Source organism: Solea solea, chromosome 5, assembly GCF_958295425.1.
Source record: "Solea solea chromosome 5, fSolSol10.1, whole genome shotgun sequence".
Taxonomy (NCBI): domain Eukaryota; kingdom Metazoa; phylum Chordata; class Actinopteri; order Pleuronectiformes; family Soleidae; genus Solea; species Solea solea.
In genome coordinates, this window is record NC_081138.1 from 21647207 (window position 1) to 21670763 (window position 23557).

The 23557-nt window shown below is 40.2% G+C and overlaps 1 protein-coding gene across 4 annotated transcripts in view; it reads left to right on the plus strand.

The window, feature by feature from the left end:
- esrrga (estrogen-related receptor gamma a) overlaps window positions 1–23557 on the plus strand; it is a 143889-nt gene that overhangs the window by 9131 nt on the left and 111201 nt on the right. For 2 of the 4 annotated variants that reach the window (XM_058629431.1, XM_058629436.1), the window contains exons 1-2: window positions 9986–10078; window positions 10194–10252. The exons of 1 other annotated variant lie outside the window; for it this stretch is intronic. The gene's annotated coding sequence lies outside the window, so the exon portion shown is untranslated. Of the gene's footprint in view, window positions 1–5407; window positions 6032–9985; window positions 10079–10193; window positions 10253–23557 lie in introns of those variants that run through there. One more of the 4 variants, XM_058629429.1, reaches the window with a different exon arrangement.

Below are 23557 nucleotides of genomic sequence, written 5' to 3' on the forward strand. Positions count from 1 at the left end.
AAACAACAAAAGACTTTTTATTTTGTGAAATTGCACAAAGCTTCAGCCCCGTCTCTGAAGTGTGAGCAGCCAGTGAGTTTGCTATGGCACGACAGAAGAGAGATGGAGAGTACTCCAGCTCAAAACCATAAAGAATCAGAACTGGTGTGTCAAGGTGGATCAGCTTTTGTCAGTCTGATGGCAGCATAATCAGCGTCGGCGTCATGTGAGCACTGAGCTCACAGCAAACTGAGTTTCACTGAGTGCTTTCCCTGATTACAGTCACGTGGAGTGAAATGACGTTAATACACACACACACACACAGTTCTATATATATATATAAAAAACCCAGACTAAATACCTGACCTGATGAAGACAACTTCTGTTCTACTGAACTATGTGTTCTGACCTCACATAAGATGAGCAGGGAAAGAAGGAAATGAAGTTAAAACATCAAAACCACCAAACGCAACACATTTCTTTTTGGCTGCATGTTTTTTTTCCATTATTTTAAGACTCACTTGCTAACTTCAGGCTATCTACACTTGTCATTCACACATATTCACACCACACATATACATGCGGCACCTTTTTCTTTTACACATCTAGACACCCATTCACATGCTGCTTGCTCAACTGCCACGAGCAATTTAGGGTGAAGTGTCTTGTCTAGGAAATAGACAAGACATGTAACCAGTACCCAACCTTCCAGTTGGAAGACAAACCTCTCTAGACCTTTTACTTATTTATTTACGTCTTTGTGTCGCCATGAAAAATGAACTCAGGCCTCCTCCAAAGACATCCATGGTCTGTGTTTTTTTTTTAATTGCACTACACTACACATAATGCTAGTCGCCACCAGTTACACTTGACAACCTATTGCATATTATTCTAAAATGATCATATACTTATATATGTTCATCAGACTTATTATTCTAAAGAAAATCTAACTGTTCAGTCAGTATGAAGAAACAGTATCAGTGTGTGTGTGTGTGCATGCGTGTGTCTCGTCTTGTGTGGAACACCCTCATTATGCTCCATCTTTATTAATAACAGCTATGCTTTTTAATTTCTTTTGCAGCGCCTAAATTAAATGTGTCATCCTTTAAAATAAATTGTGTAGATCTCACGTGTCATCTCTCCCACTCTCGCGCGCGTGTGCGCCCTCTCGGTTTCTATCAGGCGCGCACACACACATACACACACGCACACAAACGGCGAGATGCTTTGATATAATTTACAGGATAAATAAAGCATTGCTCCAATTAGTCTTAAGTCAAATAAATTAGTCATAAATTCAATCAACTCCATTTTATGGGGTTGAGATTCATGATGTCCGTTGCTGTAAGAAATATATTCTCCAGGCGACGTCGTATTAGTGGCAGGACGTAAAGATAATCTGATGCATAAAATGACAAGGGGACACAAAAAAAAGTTGCAGTCAAGTCAAGAACTTGCCGGTATCTGCAAAGAATGTTTAATTTGTGGATCCATCTGTTATTTTCACAAATAATTTGTTTTTTGGTCCATAAAAAGTCAGAAAATGTCATTTTAGTCCACAAACCACATATACTCATTTTCCTTTTATTAGAGACAAATAAACTAAATTGCAACAAATTAAATATCCATTTACGTAATTATGTCGCAGCCCAAAACTGTACCATGGATGAGGACGTAGCAAACAAATGACAATGGAAGACAAAAACGGGCCAAAGGATGAAATGTGGACACGGAGGAGGAGGAGGATGAAAGCGGGGAGGCAGAGGAGGAGAAGGGAAAGATGGTGGAGGACAAGGACAGGGGTGAAGGGTGTAACTCACTCCTGTCCCCATCACCAGCACCCAGTCCTAATTTACACAGAACAATCAATCAGATCAGGAGGCAGACACTGATAGAGGACTGCCATGCAACAGGATCCACCACACACACACACACTCACACACACACAGTGAAAGAGGTGGAGGACTTGCAAGCAACAGGATCTATTCACGTACACACACACACACACACACACACACACACACACACACACTTTTATGCTGACTGAGGAGGAAAAAAGTTTGCAGCTCATATCTGTAGCCTCTACACTGACTTTTCCAAACTAGGCTGTACTGCGTACCAAAGTCACCGAGCCTCCGCCGGGGTCACAATAGGAGGTCAGGGCCCGTGAGACGGTGTGAGCACAGGGGGGAACAGAACAGGAATGAGAGGGAGCAAAGGGGTGAGGGAGAGGGAGGAGAACAATGGCCAACAATAGTAAGGGAAAAAGAGGGAGAGAAGAAAAAAAAAAGAAAGAAAGAAACACAGAGGACAGAAATGGCAGTGAACAAGAGGACAAAGTGATTGTGCCCTGCCACGCTCTCAAAGAAAGATAAATGCACCGGCACAGAGAAAGAAGAAAAGAAGGAGAGAGCTGGCAGCAGACTAATGCCAGTACAGTACACAGTGTTAGTGTAAAGGAAACAACCCCCTGTATAGACACACAGGAACTAGGTTCAACAGAACCTCAAATTAACAGCTGCCTCCTAGATTTATGGAGGAGGTCTCTGTCCAAGGTCCTGAATCCAGTGCCTGGCTTACCTGCCGCACTGTGTAGAGAGTCTTAAATTGGTTCAGGCAGTTTCTTAAAGCAACACTATGTAAGTTTTTCTGGCTGTGCCGTTGCAAAAATGCCATAGTGAAAGCAGAAGTTTGGTGCTTCTAAGTGTGGTTATTTTGATTGACCTCAGTTAAAAAGACTAAAGGTCATCAGATGCGAATTATGACACACCCTCCCATGCACATCTGGTACAATGTGTAGAAACGAATAAATTATACGAGACGAAGAGAAAAAAAATCACATCACGGTCTGTCTGCGACCAGAACAGGCTTCACACACTCAGCTGCAGCAGCAGCCGCAGACAGCAGCTCAGAGCAAACATCGGTGAAAACAATTTTGAAGCTTGATTTACAGACACCATACCACTGAAGCTCCACTGCAGCGCCCCATCCACATGTCTAGTAATGGTTTTACAGTTTTTTTTCTTGTTTATTAAAAAGAACTGGGTTTTGGGAAACAAACACAATCAAGCGTCCAGTGTGCAAAGGCCTTAAGTCTTGAACTTTTGAACTTGGTGGAGCTGATTGTGGCAGTTTGATTACACACAGTGTTGGGCAGCCCTTGGTCAAGTGGAAAGGGAACTTGGCTTGTAACTGGAGGGTTGCCAGTTTGAGTCCCCACCATGTCAAAGGGCTGCTGTTCAGTGGCTGCCCCCTGCTCCTAATTCTAATAAGGTTTCTAGTAGAGGATGGGTTAAAAGCAGAGAAGGAATTTCCATAAGGGGATAAATACAGTACGAAAAACTGTTTTTTACCCACTCAGAATTGGATAGGCAAAATCATAATGTTTCCTTTCCTTTGAGACAAAACTCAACTCCAATACAAAGCAAAATTGTTGTATCACATACTCAATTCTACATTCTTGCTCACTTTCTACCAAGCCCTCTCCTCTTTGGTCATCACGTGAAGCAAATTTTGTGCTTGAATATAAGTATTTCAACTCAAGCGATTAAAGAGAGTAACAAATGATTTCACGTTTTTGTGTGGTCTGCATAATTTCTGTGGTTTATGTTGTCAGAGGGCAATTCTCTGCTGCAAGGAAACTACAATAAACAAACGCTATAACGCATGAGAGCTAGTAAGAGTGATGCAATGCTTAGAAGTGGGTTGCGCCTAGAGGTGCAGCTTTAAGATGCATTCAAGAAACCAAGTAAATTTCATCCCTTTTGCAAACTGTCTGATGTTCTGTCACCATGTCTTAAGTCACCCCCTGTCCTTTTACAATATGGAAAAAAGTATTTCAAAAGTAAAGTAAATCCAAAGACACTTGGTATATAACACCTGAGAAAGGTTCAGCAACATATCTGTATTTAATTTTTTAAGGAAAACAGGTCACGCGGTGAAGCACGTTCAAAGGTCTGATAGCTTGTGGGTCGAGGCTTCTCTGAAATACTGTCCAGTCCAGGACACGAACAGAAAGAGTTCAGCTCCTCAGGTAGAGAAGCTGGCACCTCCCCCTGCTGCAGCTCTTAATCTTACTGTCTGTGATGGTCCCGAGTCTTCTCCACATGTCTCTGCCCTTAGAGCCACTCTAGCATGATTCTATCTTGTCCCCTTGTCCCTGTACTGTCTTGTTGCAGATGTTATGGGCTTTCTCAGCTCATACTATGCTTTTTTTTGTACTTGTGATGCTCGGGATAAGTTCATGTGGTAACTTGCTGTACAACGTCATCATTACTTTTGCTAATGTATCCCGTTAGATGCTTGGTGTACTCGGAAAATGAAATCAGGAGAGCAGCCTAGGATCCAGAGGGTCTCCGGGAAAATAAAGACATTGTCCCGGGAGAAGGCGAGTCTAGCTCTCGATTCATACAACTAGTTTTCTGTGGATTGAACGTTTGCGAGCAGACGAGGAGACCTAGGAGGAGGAAGAGGACGGCGATGTTGCCTCTGAGTGTGAAAGTGAAGGAGGTTTCGTCTCTACGCGTTTGCCCTGTGATGGACTGGCGACCTGTCCAAAGTCAGCTGGGATTGGCTCCAGCAGTAGATGATGAATGAATGAATATCTAGAAAAACCTAGCGTGTGTGTGTGCTCTGTGTCTAATTAAAACTGTCCTGATTGATCCCATGTGTGATAAGCCAGTGCTGATGCGGTGCATTTCCATTGCAAATCAATTGGTGCTTCTCTGTCATCAGTAGCATGGCTTCGCCTTGTCCCTGGATGAATACGCGGTTCTGTATGAACCAGTGGCGTTGCAACAGGATGAGCAAACCAGCAATGCCTGTGGTGGCCGAGCTGAGAGGGCAAAATGGCTCATTCCAAGTGGACAGCAATGACACATTTGATGTTTGAAGTTTTGTTTAAGCTCACCTCATGTATGCTCCCAAAATTACTTGAAACACAAGCAGATAATGGGTCAGTGTCTCAGCTGGTATTAAACGGTTACGATTGTCCATTTTACTCCATACTTTATAGATCTCAGGAACTGCTGCTGTTGTTATAGTCACAGATTAACCCTTAGTCTCTCTGTTGTAAAAAAAACTATGACACTGATTTTAACTGCGCTGCAACTTGATTTCCCCCTCTTCTTAACGTAGTCGTCGCACCAAAAACTGCTGAATCGGTAACACTGTCAGAGGGAGCTTCCAGTTACTGTTGTTGGGAAACTGGACCTCCCTCTCCCTCCATAAATAGATGTTTGTTTCTGCTCCACGTTTGTTTGTGTTGCCTCTTTCTGGATCTGCCTGCAGGGACCATTTTTCAGGAAAGACAGCAAGGCTTTGGGGAATACTCGCACTTCCTCTTTTCTTTTTTCTTTTTTTACCTTCCCTTATACTTTTCCCTCATGTTGAGTCTTCTCTTCTCTTCTCTTCTCTTCTCTTCTCTTCTCTTCGCTTCAGAAAACAAAAAGCCATGTTTCGAGTCAATATTTTGTAAAATTGTACAAACATCATACCATCAAATTCTGCCATCCTTTTTCATCTCATTCGCTAAGGAAGCTAAAACATAACGCACATGTTTCTCTTTTACAGTATCTGCAGCTGCCTTTACACTGAAGCTGTTTGTTTTTTCCTGCAGCACAACTCTGGCCGACTGTCTGCAGAATGCTGGTGTCCCGGAGTGGCACATCAGTTTGATCAGTTCGCCCCAGCACTCCTTCCTCTCCTCTTTCTCCCTCCCTTACTCTTCCTCTTGCTTTCTCATTCTCCTGCCACCCGGCACATGAAAAAAGGAAGGAGCTGTGCCTCTCAGTTGCTGACCGAGGGGAGAGAAGTGGGAGAGGGGAACAGGAAGGAATGAAGAGGAGAGGAGAGGAGAGGAGAGGAGAAAGAGGCAGCGACACACTTGCATCTGTTGTGGCAGCGTCCTGGAACCGGGAAGCAAATGAGACAGTGTGAGAGAGGTAGAAAGAGTATGCCAGAGTGAGAGGAGAGAGAGAAAGAGAAGGGGATGTCAGACAGCCGTGTCCTTGAGAACTGCACCACAACTCTTTGAAGAGAGCCGGGAGATGGTGTAAGTAACGTGCATCTCAGTGGGATGTGTGTGTTCTATGTGTATGTGCTTTATGATTATACTTAGTGTTTCTCTCTCCCTCTCTCTTTCTCTCCCTCTCTCTTTCTTTCTGTGTGTGTGTGTGTGTGTGTGTGTGTGTGTGTGTAACCTGCTGCTTGCACACTGACCTGCCAAGTTCACAGTGGAGGGGGTTTGGCTGCCGATCGTCTCTGCTATTGTCTGCCTGCCTAAGTGTTGCTGACAGGGGATTATGGCAAATACAAAATGCTGTATGGACATGGAAACACAGTGCCAAACTTAATCGACACACACACACACACACACACACACACACACACACACACACACACACACGCATGCATGCCTGAAGCTCCATGTTGAGAGTTCTGTTTGACTACAATCATATATGTATTCCTCTGTTTGTTCCATGTTGGCAGGTTTACAGAATATGGCATTTTCATATAAGTATCCATTGTGGGTCATCATTATAATGACCTTGGACCTCAAGATATGCTATTGTATTGCTGTGTGTACAGAAGTCAAGCGTAAATGGATAGTTTTTAGGGATTTTCCAGGTGGGGTTGTAAGAGGTCTTGACATGGGTCTCACATGCACACTCTTTGGGCTGAGAAGCAGCCGAGGATGGGCAGGATGGGCAGGCGTGAGCTCAAAAAGACATGGAAGCAAACAAACAAAAGAAGATTTTTCAGACAGCAACCACTGCTGTGACCTGTGAGTGCTAAAATTGTTAGTATTGGCTACAGATGCTGGTGCGGCAGAGTGACACAAACCTAATTTTCATCTTCGAAAATGCAGCATTACCTTAACACACAGGAAATGCACAGAGCATGTGACACACTATGTATGTAGGTACCCTCACGCTTAGATTTCCCTACCTATCCCTTTAAATACATAAATACTGATCTGACGCCTGCTTATTGAGTGATTGTCCAACCCAGTATCCTTCATACTAATAAATGATGTGGAAAATGCTGGCGACCGGCCAGACCTATTTGAATTAATCTACTGTACGTGGTGTGGCCTTGTGGCTTGGAGGTTGTATGTTCAAACCCCTTGCGACATCTCGGAATCAGAGCCAAGTGGTGTGACCCATTGAACTATTTGTAACTCATCATAGGCCACACAAGCCACGCAGCGTGCCATCGAGCCCAGATGGGTTACGCTCATCAAAATCTAATGAAAACCAACATGTCACTCATGTTTCTGAAAGCATTCTTGAGATGAATGTCCTGACTGTCTTCTACATTTCAGCCAGTATTCCTTATCCAATCGTTGAACAGGTGAATAAACAATAGTAGGTTAATCATCAACTATAAATAATAGTTAGCACATTAGTTGAATGAATGAAAATGGAAAATAACTGCTGAGGCTTGTGCTCATGTTGGCCTGTCATTAAGCCAGGCTGCAGGGGAAACACTCTCTCTTATGACACAGATGTTCATGGGATAAATAGATAATACATGGACGACCTGGAGATTTGTGGCGTGTTTGCTCAACGCCAGTCAAAGGGATTTACATCCAGAGGAGAGGATGATTATTTACTTCTGTTTCAGTGCTGTTCCATGCACTGAAACAGAAAAAGTAGTAATGAGCAAGAAGTGGCATCCGCTGTTGCTGCGCTGTCCTCCACCCGACTCATTCTCAGTCATTCTCATTTGTTTCCCTGCCCTTTAACTTCTTCTTCTGCTCATTTAGTATACAGTTAGAAGTATGGAGAAATGACAATAGTCGCTGAATGAATGAATACATTTTTAATCGATTCAATTCTCAATCTTAATCAACCGACCGTTGCTTAACCATTAACGTCCCGAGTCTTGGATGAGAACATGTGTCATTTTGTCACTGCGAATGCCGAGCAGTTGACACGTCATCGTATTGGCAGGCACGTAAACATCTCCTTTCCTCTCACGCTCACTGTGAAGTGTAGCCAGTGGAAATGCGTCGAATACTCCAGCTGAGATACCATCGCACCCAAATCTAAAACTGCCCCGGTTGCATCATCTCTTATAAAGCAATGTGGATATCGCGTGTCTGGTATCATCCACTGTGTTTGATCATTTAGGGAGACAAGTGTCGCGTAATTCATACTCCTGTACTGTGATATATTTAGATATTAAATGATGGCATACTAAGTGCGTAGATAGCATAGCAGAGGATGTACGTATATCATTTCTCTGTCTTTGCAGCGCCAGTCATGAAAGACACAGGATTCATGTTTCCAATCAGCATCAGCGTTGTGTCGTAAATTATACAGTTAATTTTAACTCCTTGTTACTTTTGAAGTTAACCTTTGAAAGACTATACATGCAGTGGATTAAGTGTCATAAGAACTGTGATGTGCGTTTATTTTGCATTTGACAGCTGCTGTAATTATTAATCTAATACTAGTAGTTATTTTAGTTTTTTTCAGTGTCATCCCAGTTAAATACATAATGTTGTGGAAAAAAAGTGGGCCACATGGGTGGTGTAGTGGTCAGCACTCTTGCCTTTTGCAGTAAGAAGACCCGGGTTCGCGACCCGGTTGGAACAAGGGCCTTTCAGCATGGAGTTTACATGTTCTCTCCGTGTGTGCGTGGATTTTCTCCAGGTTCTCTTTCTGTTTCCTCCCACAGTCCAAAAACATGCAGATTTGGGGATTAGGCAAATTGGACACTCTAACTTGACCCTGTGATGGACTGGTGACCTGTCCAGGTTGTCCCCCACCTTTTGCCCTATGTCAGCTGGGATTGGCACCAGCGACCCCCACGATCCTGATGATATTGTAAAAAGTGTAATCTCCATATACATGTAAGGAATAAGGACATGTTCATCAGGAAAATTGCTTCAGTGATTCTATGGTAATGTATTTTTGTGGCATTCAGGCATAGTTTGCTGGTGTTTGTGGTTTTTAACTTCTTTCTTTTTCATGCCTGTTCTGCATTTCTAAATTCAAACTTTTTGTGGCAAAAGACAAGAAACTAAATGAATGAAAATAAGTGAAAGAGGAGGCAGACAACTTTCTAGTCCCTTGTGGCTCCAAGTAGTGTAATTGTTCGGTTACTGTTGTCAATAGATCCTGCAGAAGCAAGACGCTTGTCGGATGCTGGGATTTCTCTTGAGATGTTCACAGAAACAAGTAAAAACACCAGGGATTAGCATTTGGAGGAGATCATTTAAAAATCCAGCAACCAGCCAATTTGTGCCAATAACTTCAAGTTAAACATCTCATAGTATTAATGTGTATAGGCTGGTTGTGTAACTTGCTGATCTACAGTCGTTGAAACACAACAAAGTGCATGTTGTTCAAATCAAGTACCGGAGTTCCAGTTCTCTTGTGAGGTGGAGTTGGTTTTTTTGGCAGTTTCAATCTGCAATCACTGGGGATGGTGGAACAAAACAAAAATTCTTTCTTGTTTTGTTGGTCTATGCAGTGGATGACGCAGTTTCTCTGTGCCGTGAATTGGGTCGCCTTCTTTCTTTTTTTTTTAAAACTGCATCCCACTTGTTTGATTTATTTAGTTTTATATAAGTTTGATGATGTGTATTTATTTTTTTTTTAAAAAAACTGTATGTCTGTTATTATAAAAAACTATACACTGTCCCCGTCAAACAGTGTTTTTGCAGCACGCTTCTCATAACTAATGTGCTCTTAGCATCAATGAAATGAGAGGAGTAAAAAAAACCAGAGTTAATGTTGTCCACAGTATATATTTAGACTTCAGAAAGTGTCCCCTGAGTGAGGATGTAAGTAGTAGTAGTAGTAATGTGTGTGTGTGTGTGTGTGTTTATGAGTGCTTATGTGTTGAGGCAGCACTGGCCGACCAATTGAGGTCAGCCACTCAATAATTAAAGCGTGTCACTGGTTAGTGCAAGAGCTGGGTCGGCCAGTCAGAGAGACCAATGTCGGGTCAGAGAGAAAGAAAGTGAGTGTGACTGTTAAAAGAAAGGGAGGGAATGAGACCTAGAGGAGATACAGAGGCTGGGACTGAGAGTGTCACATTTAACACTCATATTTGTGTTCAGATCTACACTTGAGCAATGCTGCCGGTCAGTATTGTTGTTTGTCCTGTCATATACTGTGTGCCCCACTGTTTTTTTCTTACATGTTATTGTACAAAACTGAGCGAATAAGAATACCTTTTTTCATTTTACCTTATTACAGTATCTGAGAAGTGAGCACACCAGATACACACAGCAGTCACCCGAGTAGAAGAATATCAGGTAAGGTGAGCAGCAAATCATCAAAAGTGACAGTCATTGTTGTAAGAATGCACTATGTTTATTCATTATTAACAGAAATAAGATTGTAAGGAAATGTGGGATATTTACACCATGGTAACAACAATTAGGAATAGGTGTAGGTACAATACATGAAAAACAGCAATTTCTTAATCTAAAATAAATAAAATCCTCAACACATGCTTGGAGTTCAAATGTGAGAACGAATTGGCACTGTAAATACCAGCTTGTGTGCTGATAATGTTAACTTGAAGAAAAAGTTTTTAATTGTTCATTTTGACACTGTGAGAAACTGAGTGGCCTTGGTGCAGCTTTCCACATTGTTTTCTTTTATATTATTACCAGAAGGACTGAGTATCTGCCAATACAGAGTCTTGATACAATACTGGTATTTGCCAGATTAGAGCTGCACACTACTGTCCGTTAAATAAATGAATAATATTCCTGACTGGATTTTAGAGTGAATGAAGAGCTGATTCCTGCTGTGAGGATCCAGTGATGTGTTTTGTGTACGATGTGTTGTAAAGCTGTGTCCAAAATGTTGAAAATAGTCCGTACATTATTTGTGAAACAGGTGCTTTGGTACTGGAACATTTGAGTTTATCTTCTTTTCAAACACTGACGAGTGTGTGTACTGTAGCGCACCAGCAATAGTTATATCAACACAAACAAAGTCCTGCTACAGTCTACAGCTGAGCTAATGAAGGACCTGCTCACTAAAGTAGCCAACAGCCGGTGCTTGTGGGGAAACTCTGCACCTCGAGTGAAAGATGAAGGAGAGTTGATGAGGGTGGTCTCCCATCTCTGGTCGGCTTTAAACAAATGCCCAGATTGGCTTTGATCCAACACCACATAATATCACAACTTGTAAACTCAGTATTACTTTATATCATTAACCTCAATTCTTACCCTGAGATATCATCTGGAGGTTGTAATCAGATCGTAGCGCTGGCCTGATGTGAGTTTCATTTTAACTGGAAGTCTTTCTGCAGTGACTTCCTATTAATACACTATGCAGTGGTTGCTGCCTGCCAGCCTGCTTGTACACACACACACACACACACACACACACGCACACACACACACACACACACAAGCATACACATATTGGTAACTAGAGACTTAAGGCTACTCAAGCACAACAGACTGCAGTCCACTTTAAGCACTGATGATGTCATTTTGGGACCGCATATTATTAGTGGCTCCCCTGCAAACAGGAAATTAATTAGGGCTAAACTGAAAGAAAAAACTATTTAATCTTTCGGGAATAAACTCGTAATATTAAAGAAGTCGTAATATCACGAGAATAAAGTCGGAACATTATGAGATTCTTTTTTTTATCATTACCATAATCTTATTATTAAATTATTAAATAGCAGCAGAACTCTGATGTAACCAGTGATATTTGGTTACCATTTCCTCTTATTCTGATTCTTTCTTCCAATTATGACTTTATTCTCATAATATTATGACTTTATTCTCAAAAGATTACGACTTTATTCTCAAAAGATTACTACTTTATTCTCATAATATTACGACTTTATTCTCGAAAGATTTCTACGTTATTCTCGAAAAATTGTAACCTTATTCTCAAGGATTACGACTTTATTTTTAATGATATTAAGACTTTATTCTCAAAAGATGACGAAATCTCGAAAGATTTAAAAAAAAAATAATGCTTCAGTTGGGCCCTAATACTCCGTTGTACCATACAAATCAGTTGACCCTATTCTGAATAAAAATGTTTTTCAGATTATAATAAAGAATATTCCATTCATATGTTTCCATATGAATGTCATATGTTCTTATGATAATATGTTTCAGTCTGTTTAAGTTTTACATAATGTCCACTGCTGTGAAATCTCCTGATCTGATTAAGACTGTGCCTTCCTTTTAAAATCAGAATACTTCTTATGTCTTAATATGATTATTGCTTATTCCAAGAAAGACCTTGTTTCAGGTTAAGGTAATCAGAAAATATTCATAAAAGGCACTGTCTTATTCTAACTATTGTCCTAATCTGGCTTCTATCAGAATATTGCTGTCAATGCAGCCATAGTCATTGACTCCATGGTCTCCTACAGTTAATCTCCGACACACATGCGTATGGAGCATCATATATTAAAGACAAACCGGCGCAGGTCGATATGGCCAAGCGGGTTTATCAGCATAACATTTTTAAACGCAGTCAATACCAATAAATATTGCAATGATTTTCAGATAGTTAAAGAACCATTTAATTGGGAGTTTTAAATGTATTTATAAGCAGAACATAACACATTTTAAACAAACGTGCTGTTTTATTGCCCAGCCTCAGCAATCTCTGTCTTCCCTTCTCTCTCTCTCTCTCTCTCGCTCGCATTCATCTCTATAATTTCAGGTAGAAGGAGTAGTTGTCAACTGTCCACTCCTTCATCCCTCGCTTCATCTTCGTCTCAATCTTTTGTTTCAAGTAGTTGAGTCCGTCCACTGGTGTCTCTGTTCTCTCTAAGCCTTCTGTATTTACTGCTAATCCTTTTTATGCTTCTCCCAGCCAGAAGCCCCAGTGAGATCCTGTAGATTTAGCCAGAGGTTGATCTTGTGATTAGTATTCAGCTGTCAGTGCAAGTCAGTCAACTTTTGGAGGCCTCCCCCCTCTCATCCCTCACCCTCCCTCTATCGTTTACCTATTAAAACCTTAATATATGTATCTGCATTGTAGTCTGTGTGTGCATGTGTGTGTTTGTGCTGTATCAGGGAATATTATGTAGCTGTGTGCTTGTGAAGGGAGAGAGAGAGAGAGAGAGAGCGCTGCATTAATGCAGATACATATCCAGCCTCCTCCTGATTTCCCATGAAGTCGCCCTCCATCATCTTAAATGACATGAAAAGAGCTGGAGACCGATATATGCATGAATTAATTGGCTTGAATAGGAGTATTTAGAAGCTTAATCCATGGGGATTAACGCAAGCAGCCCTCTCCGGATTTAAGCTTCTATGCATTTTCAGCAGAGGATTGTTTAATTTCATTCCGTCCACCTCCACACAAACCACCACCACCTTTTTAGTTCTTGAGTCAGTGAGCCTCTAAAAGCTGTCAAGTGCAGGATTAAGAATGTAGAATAACAGATAGCTAAGCCCCCTAATAGCCTTTAAAAGTGTGATTATTGTATTGTGCCTTATTGTTTTAACGCCTTATTGTTTACTTTACATACGTCTTTTTATATATCCGGGTACTATGGTTTCCTCCCACAGTCAGGTAAAAGGTAAATTGGACACCCTAAATTGACCATATGTGTGAGTGCTCGGTTGTGATTAGCACAGCACCCCCCCGCGACCCTCATGTGGAAGATAAAGCAGTAGAAGATGGATGGATGGACTTGTGTTATTTCACACGTATGATCAATTTACTCTCAAATGAACCTAATCCCAATCAGATAATGCACACAGATAATAAGGGAAAAACATGCAACCAGCTCACTAATGGATGCAGTCAAACTGGGATTAAAACCTTTGCTTTGAGGTCCATATACTGTTTATCTATCCTCTTTATCTTCCTCCTTCTCCCTCTTCCATCCTTTTTTTTTTCTTTTTTTCATAGAATTAGCGCTGCAAGTCTATGAGATACCGAGCAGATCAATGCCTATAGATTGGCTCATTGGAAGCCATTAGTTATGGGTTTTTATTAAGCTAGTCATTATTGTGCTTAATCTTGCAGAAAATTAAATTTAGAGTTGTGTACAGTGTTTTGGTTAAAAGTTGTTGATTTCTTTCCCCCTCTCTCTCACTCACCAGCTGCTATTTTTTTCTCGCTGCTTTTGCATTTATTAGAGGTGTGTGTGTGTGTGTGGGTGTCAAGACAATCGCGATACGTGCATTTGGGGATTGTGTGTATACATTTTGTGTTGTGAAGACATTTTGGCTCATTCCACAAGGGCTTTTTGAGTGTTATGGGAACCTTAAAATCCTAAAACCCTTATTAAATGGGCTTCCATTGTGTGATATTGGGGGATTATAGCCACTATAACACTTCTTCTTACTTCGTGAACATGATTTTATATTTAGCCTCCAGCTTGGCCAGACTTCCACCTTTTATTGACTTTGTTCATCTGACTTCCTCCTCTGACATGGCCAACACATCAGGTGTTGTGTTCATCTTCTGAACCAACACACTTCATGTACAGTTGATGAAACATATTCAGAAACAAGTAATTGCCTGGAAAAAAAACACGAAAAAAAAACCATTATACAAAGGAAAGTGAAAACTCACCCACACAGACGGAGGTGGTGGACAGACGGGCATCATGTAGGTATGAAATAAGTTGTAGTAAATATTATATAAGACCCTTAATATATGCACATTTTTTATGACAGTAATGAAACTAATATTGCTGCATTTATTTAAAACAAGATACAGTATTATCATTTTAATGCCTAATTATTTATGATTTAGTTGCATCGTTTGACTTTGATTGGGTTGGACATCCAAAACAAAGTGTTCTCTCTAACCTTAACCATAACCAGTTAATACCTTAACCTAAAGTCAAATTAAATCTTAGCACGACACTTAATCAGTTCCTCATAAATAAGGTTCTGCATCATTAGGACCAAGTTGTGGTCTCCAGGAGGTCCACTGGTCCTGACAAGGTCAGTGTTTATGCCAGAAAAGAGTTAACAAATTGCATTCACACACATTCACTAGTGCCCAAGTGTCACTGGTTTTAGGCTGTCATGCATTCTGATGATGCCAAAAACTGCCCTTAAAACAACATGGTTTGGCCACAGCTCTGCATATACTGCATTTTTTGTCTTAGTGTTGGCAAATTCCTCTTTTGTCCCGGCGTCTGCATTCAGTGGCTTTAATAACATAAAAGTGGTGGGGTTGTTTTTTTTTCCCAGTGCCACTTTGCTTTTGTTTGTGAACATCCTCGTAGCCCAGTTCTGGTGCAGCTTTAATTTTCAGAATTGCTCATGAACTCTTGGACACTGCACTGCGTTCTTTCCCCAGTGAGTTTCTCCTTTGTCCGTCCAGACTTCCCCTCCCTTTCCATTACTTTTTCCCCCCATTTACATTTGCCACAATCCACCATGCATGTCACATCTGGGAAAACACACTGTATTTATTGTGCATTGCTTTGCCAAATAAATAAAAATAAAATGTGTCTTTGTTTAACCCTCATTTTCCTCACCCTTCTCCATTCCTCTCTTCTTGTTGTCTCATCTCCTCTGTCCCTAATGCCATTCTCTAACCTCACCCTTCATGTTTCCATCACTCTGTCTCTCTGCTCCAATTCTCCCAACCCCTCTTTTTTTTACCCCACTGCTTCCTCCCCCACCTGCCTCCTTGCCCCTCCCCTTGCCCCTTCACAGTGCTATCCTTTACTTCCTCCTCTCCTTTTCTTCTATCTGTCCCTCCTGCTTCACCTCTTGTTGTCCCTGTCCCCTCTCCCCTGTTCTCCCCGTCCCCAGTCCCCTTTGCCCCTCGCACCATCATCTCTAACTAAACAAAAGAGGCCGTAAGCTCTGAAAGATCACTTCCCATTCCAACCCAGCGCCACCATCACATCCACTCACCCACCCACCCTCCTCCTCTCCCACCCCGTGATTATATGCAGAGTAGGGCAGCAGCCTTCTTTTGTTTAGCTTAGCGCAAATGAAAATTGCTAATCAATTTTTACCCCCTCTTATTTCATGGCGTGTAGTTCCTGCCCCTCCCCTGCCAGCTGTCATTGTGTGGTTGTGGTGCAGGGCTGAAAGCTTCATTAGCAGGAGGACAGCATGTTTTGCCCCTTAGCGCTGTATTCATGGAATTACTAAAGATAGATGGGACATTGCCTGGTGGTACTCATAGAATAGATTCTTCCTTCTGTCTTCTAATTTTATTTTTTTTGGTCCAAACAAAGGACGGAATTTATCACTAATGATTATTTTTTTAATATGATTTAGTTAAAAATGCCCCTAGATAATGCCATTGAGATTTTCTTTTTTCTGCATTAGAATAACATTATTTAAAACAGTCATGACTAAATATTTCTTTAAGATAATCAGCTTCCTCTAAAATGTGGTCAAATATGTACTGTGTTACATTTCAATACTAAACATGCGCTAGAATGTGATTTAGAACGTGTCACTAGCTCGTTCAGAATCAGCTGTTTATCACAGATGATGGATACGTGATTTTCGTATTCCCGTACCAGCCGCCGCATTAAAACCGCTTCAAGCTTAGCTTCAACTGTTGTCTACGGGACGACACAGTATAGGTTTTTTTCACTGCAGGGAGCTTGACGTGATTGGACAAATGCAAAAATCGTCACTTCCACAGAAGCTCATCTTCTCTGGGAGTCAGTGGAGCAGTAGGTGGGCGTCTGTCTGAAATCGGAACCAGTTTTTGATTGACAGCGTCACATACACATACACAACAGCGGAGCCTTTTCTGCCTCAGTCCTGTGTGGATTTTGCGACAGAAGTCTGTAGACAAATAGCTGGTTGTTGGGTGTTATTTGCTCAGTGATAAAGCCCATTTTCATTTGTACTTATACACTGGAAATAAAAAGCCAAGCAATAATTATTGCGTCTCCTTGTTCTAGTTGTTTGTTTGCAGAATTTATGTATAAGTAACTGAGTCTGAAATGAGCTTCCCCTGTTTCTAAGACCAGCAAACCGCCACTGCAACAACTACATTGTTATAAGTCACGAGTCTTGAGATGTTCAGTATATTTTGGTTACTGCAGCAGTTTGTGGTTGACATTTTATCTTTAACGGGACACCAAATCAACTATCAAAGCCTTATTGTTAAATCACACACCCCAAGCCAAAAATAAGTTTTAGCTCACTTCTGACATCCGCTGCCAACCGAGTACTTTTAATCTAGGACACAGAACTACAGAGCATCAATAATATTAAACTATACATAATATTGCATCCTTTGTGTTCTTTTTTTTTTGTTTTTGTTTTTTTTTACATTAGCAGAGCCCAGCAAAAATAGCTTCTGATGCGTTACAAAAACTATGCAGCTACACATGCAGTCACACAAAGTAATAGTACAGGTCAACAGAGATGTATTTTATTCATTTTTGTGACCTTGTTTTGTTTCCTCATAGACCATTGTGATACGATATGGACCATATCATAGGCCATGTTCAGACCACCTTTGATACTGGGCAGCGATGAAGTTAATAGCAGATGAGAAGAACACTCTGTCATAGAAAACTGGTTGTTAAAAGATAAGTTTAAAATCTGGCACTTCATTAATTACAGATCTGGCAACCCATGCGGTTTATCAGCCAGTGTTTGAAGAAATTCCCTCCTCTACATGTTTTAATATTAAAATTATTGTACATTATTAAATGATTAATAATTTGGCAGACTTGTTAATAGAATATATTATTAAGTCCCAGTCCCAGGTTGTTATAATTTTTGGATGGAGGCTGCCTCTCCTGAGCCCCTTCCACCAGATAATCACATACACATGCTTCGTACGCAACAGGTGACTCTTCTCACATTGACATGTGTATTTAGTCATTGCATGTACTGTTGCACATGTCTCTGTTAGACTCTTCTTTTTGTAGGATGCTTTGCTGTGGAGGCAGTTGTTACCAATGCTGGAACAGCAACATTTCTGCTGAAAGGAAATGAAACACTTTATACTCAGAGTTGTGTGTTTCTGCATTTGTATGTGTGTGCTGTATACATTAGTTTGATCTATTTGTTTGTTTGAAACTGATAAACACAGGCTCTTCTGTGACTTACCGCCCCACTGTGAGAAAACTTTTCCCACAGCCAACAAGATCAACTCAAACTCTAACTGCACAAAATGTCCACATATTTCTACCACTTAACTGCATAACAATTGCTCACTTAAAAAAAAAAAAAAAGAAAAAAATATAGACTATTTGTTGTCTGGCTCATTTCGTGAAACATTTGAGTGGTTATTAAACATTTTACTCAAATATCATTATACTCCTAGACCTGAATTTAAAATATTCCATATTTGTATGCAAGTCTTAGCTATTGTTAGATGAGCAGCCGATGTTGGCATTATTGTATACACATTTAAATAAAAAACTTAATGAAATGCTTCACCTAAATCAAAATTTTGGCAACAGTAAATTAGCTTAATTTGCATTTGTTTTCTGTATGCCCAAAACTATTTCAGTAGTTGTGTTAAGTCCGTCAGTAAAGTAGTCTGACTAAGATCAAGCTAGTCATAGTCAGACTAATATACCTCGATAACGCGATTCATAGTCCGATTATTCCTGCATGTATACGCTTAGTCGGACTGGAGTCAGACAAAAAATTAATCGATTTTGTCCTCCACATGTATACTCAGACTGAGCAAAATGTCCAATTGTCTGTCTTAGTCAGACTACGGCCTTAGCTCGATTTAACTGTGCATGTAAACGTATCGAGTGATGCTGTCTTTTGACCAACGTCCCGTACTTAGCTGACAATAGCATTTAGTTACTCACCAACAAACAGCCAAACCTCACAAGCAGAGAGGATGATTGGCTCTTTGTAGAGTTCTGGCTCCCATATTGGATGAGGAGTTGTGGACAAGCCTGGAAAATTTGTCCTAGATTTATTGTTAAGACCCCTGAGAAAAAGAGACCCATGTCACCAAGCAAACACTCTTGATTAATAATAGCTGTCAGAATATAGAGAGCTATAGAACACTAAATGATTTCACTGACAGCAGCTTACGTTTGTCATTTAGGCTGCATATACAAGTATATATACATATACACATATATATATATACACGTGTATATATATATATATATATATATATATATATATATATATACCTATATATATATATATATATATATATATATATATATATATATATATATATATATAGAGGTATATATGTATATATATGTATATACGTATATATATATATATATATATATATACGTATATATGTATATGTATATATATATATATATATATACAGTATATGTGTGTATATATATATATATATATATATATATATATACGTATATATGTATATGTATATACATACATACAGTGTTTCCTCTATTTCCCGGTCTGTCCATTTATGTTATGATCATCATCACCTTCTTGAAATAGCACATCACACCACCACCACTTCCACTTCTGTCTTGTTCTTGACCCTAAGTTTCAGTGTCAGGATTTTCCTCTCCCCACTTGTTGACTGTAGTTTTTCCATTTCCCTCTATTAATATCGCAATGATTTGTTTGTCACCCTACTCTACAGCTTCTGGTTACCTCCTTGATGCTATTAATAACACCAGTGAATATAAAAATATTGCTGCATCCAATGTGGCGATAAGGAGACTTAATTTTATCACACTTCTGTTTAAATGTCTCTCTGGTCACCAGAGAGCGGAGAGACTGTCTGGTGTACTTTCGCACATTAGATTCCTGATGGTGGCTGATGGTCACTCATGGACTCTCTCCTGTGCTGAGTATCATGTACCAGTCTTAGGAGTTTCATTGAAACAAGATCATCACACCCATCAAGTACACGTGTTAACATAAAAGGACAGGCCAGTCTAACATAATGTGTGCTGGTAGAATCTATTATTAAATAAAATTATATTTAATACCAAGCTGTATGAAAACTTCAGGCATATTTTCCTCAGAATTCAGCTAACATCTTATACGTCTCTTATATTGGATTATGTTTATCGCTGTGTCATTATAGGATGAACTCTAGGATCAACCTTAAATAATGAAGGTTTTATTTTATTTTGGATTGACTCACAACTGACTACCATTGTATCTGCTCAAACAGAATGGAAACAAGAACAAAACATGTTATTACAGAACTTTAATTCAATGTTAAGGCCATTTGAAAGATATAGAAACCCTTGAGAGTGTATATTTTAGACCAAAGACTTTTAAGTTTTGTGTATAAATGACATATTCTGCCTGAAAGCGAACAACATCTCACTAGTGTTTCAGCATGAGAGCAAGTCATAGCGGTTCCTTGTGTTCGAAACAAGGAAATAATATAGTGAAAATAAATTGTTGTCAGTTTCAGGCGAGTGAGTGCGAGAGAGTGTGTGCTCCCGTGTGTTTGAGTGCTTTGGAAAAGCAGGAAGAGTTGTTAATCCGCGCAGCTGGCTGAGCAGAAAGGCCATTCATATTTATAGCAGAGTGAATCACATTCTGTCATACAGATGACCAATATTGACACCGGGACGAAAATAACTCCTGGACAAGACAAGAAATACAGGTCTAAAGGAAAGCTTGAGCCAGGATCATATTTATAGCCTGTTAAATACACATCACATGAGGGAAAACCTCTACAACTTGGACGGAAATATCAGTTGTGTTAAACCATCATGATAATCTGTAGTGTCACACAGTACAGCCCTGTAGTTCCCACATGGTTTTAAGGTGTTTAAAAAAGAAAAAAAACATTCACACAGGTTCAGAAATTGGATTTGAAATATATCTTTGCTCTTTCTGGTGTAGCAATAGTAAAGTTAACAGCAGTAATGCCACAAATGTCAATATCTGTCCTCCCTCTTGTTCTCTGTTCTTGTTTTTCTGCTGCTGCTGCTTTGATTCACCGTATGCACTCCACACCATTCACTCCCTTCTTTTGACCGGTAGTAGATTACAGATATTAACCCTTAGTGCTCACTTTGGCTGCTGGTTTGTAGGAGTTCCTGTGGACATGGGCCACGTTCAGTCAGCTGTTGATGAGCTACAGCGATGAGGAGGTTTTATTAACGGATAGGATGCCATTGCAGGTTTTTTTACCCCTGACCATAGACAGTTTAAGAGATATTTTTAACCTGCTGCTGTATCAAGACAGGAATATGTCAAAATTGGACAGCAATAGAGGGTCTATAACTGAAGTGAGGCTGTGAATATTTACAGTAGCAGGTCACATGCTGTCGCTGACGTATAAATGCCCTGAAGTCTTACATTAAATACACATGACAAAGTTACAGTACAACTGCAGCTTCCTTTTTTGGCTCATTAGTGGGATTATGTTCATCTTCTTGTTCTTATTCCGCTCTTTATTTGTCCATTAACTAGTTGCACATACTTTACTATATGAACTTCATTCAAACATGGTCATTTAGGACATTATCGCTCCTATTTATCCATGTATAATCCGAAATATTCAAAGTTATTGAAATGAATTGCAAATGTCTTTAGAAACACACACATTCCTGCTTCTTACTAGCGCCACAACCTTAAACTGCATTCAACATTCAAAATGTAGGACATTATTCAGTCAATTCAGAATTTTGGAATTATTTCATACTATGCGTAATATTTAACTTTATTCAAATACGATTCCTCATTCAAATTAATTGGAGTGCACTTCAGACACACGCACGCAGAAGCTTCCACATGGACGCTTCAGTTAAACTTCAACACTCTCATCCCTCAACTTGGCTCTTTCATGACCTTCACAGATTTTTCACAGTGACAGTTAAAAATTCATGAAATTTGTGTAGTTTCATATAATGTGAGTCCCAAAGCACAGTGATTTCTGAATTCAAGTCCCAACTGCAACGTCTCAGCCATTTTTGACTCTATCTTAACAAAACCTATATGTACAAATCTCTCTGTCTGTCTATCTGTGTGTCATCATGTAAAAAGCATCTCATTTAGCGGATAAATAGGACTGAACGGTTCCCGGGAGAAAGAATAAATACAGACCGTGTTTAATCTCATCCCGTTTGTCAGCGTTAATTCGTGATTGCTGGTAATGCACATGCATGTCAAAATAAAAGACTCGTAAGCCACAGAGAGGGGAGGAGACCAGATATTTATCTCGTCGTTTTTTTTTTTGACAAATGCGATTTGCATTAATAGAAGGCAGTCGAGTCGAGCGGTTCAAGAGGATAACTGTGAACAATACTCCAGAGGAGGTCTCGTACGTTGAATCCGTTTGTATTTGTCTGTCAGCTGTGTTGGCGGAGTCTCTGGAGAGAGGAAGGAAATCCACATTCACACATACAGTAAACACTTTGACTGACAAAGAGAAAACACAAATACAGATTAGTTTTACAGCGTTTAAACAAAGCATTAAAGCGCTCAGTGTGTAGGTTGTGAGTTACGTATGTAATGTGTACAGTGTGTGTGTCCTCCTCTCTCCCTGGAGTGCTTTCACCTCCTCACCCTCTCTCAACCTTTCCACCTCTGCACATTCCCCTTCTGACTGACTGAAACTAGGTCTCCCCTCGTCTGTCTTCTGTCTTTTGCTCTCTCTCCCATTACGCTGTCTTTTTTTGTGATATAGATATTCTCTCTCTATCCCTCCCTGCGTGTTGTGATACCCCTGCCCCTCACAGTGCCCCTAATGACCCCGTCTACGACCGCTGACCTCAGGGGTAAATGAAAGGTCCCACCTCACTTGGAAATAAAGATATTAGCTTCCTCCCACTGTCTGACCCAGCTCACCTCCCTCGTCTTCTCTCACCCCTTCCTCCATATATGTTTCCCCAAAGCCCCTCTGAGCCAAATCCTGCCCTTCTGCCTTTTCTCTCAATACTGTTTTTCGTTTTCCGTGAATTTCTTATCGTCCTCTTTCAATCATATTCCAGCACACGATTTGTAAATCAGCCTCATCCCATAGTTGACCAAAACCTTGCATGAAAACATAGGAACTTAGTTCCCAGGTCTGGAAAGTAAAGCCAATGTGGAAGTGTGGAAAACCTGTGTTCTCTTTACCTCAGAAACTGCTTCATGTTCTCGCAAAGAATTTACAAGCATGACTTTCAGCTTTATAGTACGTTGCAAAATGAAGATTGAATTGTTCGAGTATAAATATAGAGAGAGAGAGAAAAAAGCAAAACTTCATAATAACCTTTGGATATGTTTGTTCTCCCTGTTTTCCTTGAAGGAAAACTGATTCCTTGGGTTTTCCCCGGAGAGTCGCCCTGTCTGCTGCACATCTTTCCTTCTATTTTCAGACTTATCTATCTTCGTGTGTTTTTTTCCCGCCATCACTTGAGAAGATGAAGAATGGTTTTGTGTCAAATCATCATGCTGGTTACCCGCTCGTGATTTGATTAATGCTAAGATTTCTCTGTGGTTATGTAATTCGCGGGCAGTCTCCGAAATGTTATTACAACAAAAATTAGAGCCTCACTTTTCTGAGTTCTAACTTTGGAACGTTTCTGAACTGTCCAAGATAATAAGGTTGATATATTAAAATTCAGTTTTATACAAATTAATTTAATGCCAGACTATAGGCACTCTGCATATCCAGCCGCTTGGTTAGATAACAACAAACTTTAAATGAGTTGGAAAGCAGGGCAGCCAGGCTTTTGTGTGTGTGTGCGCGCGGTT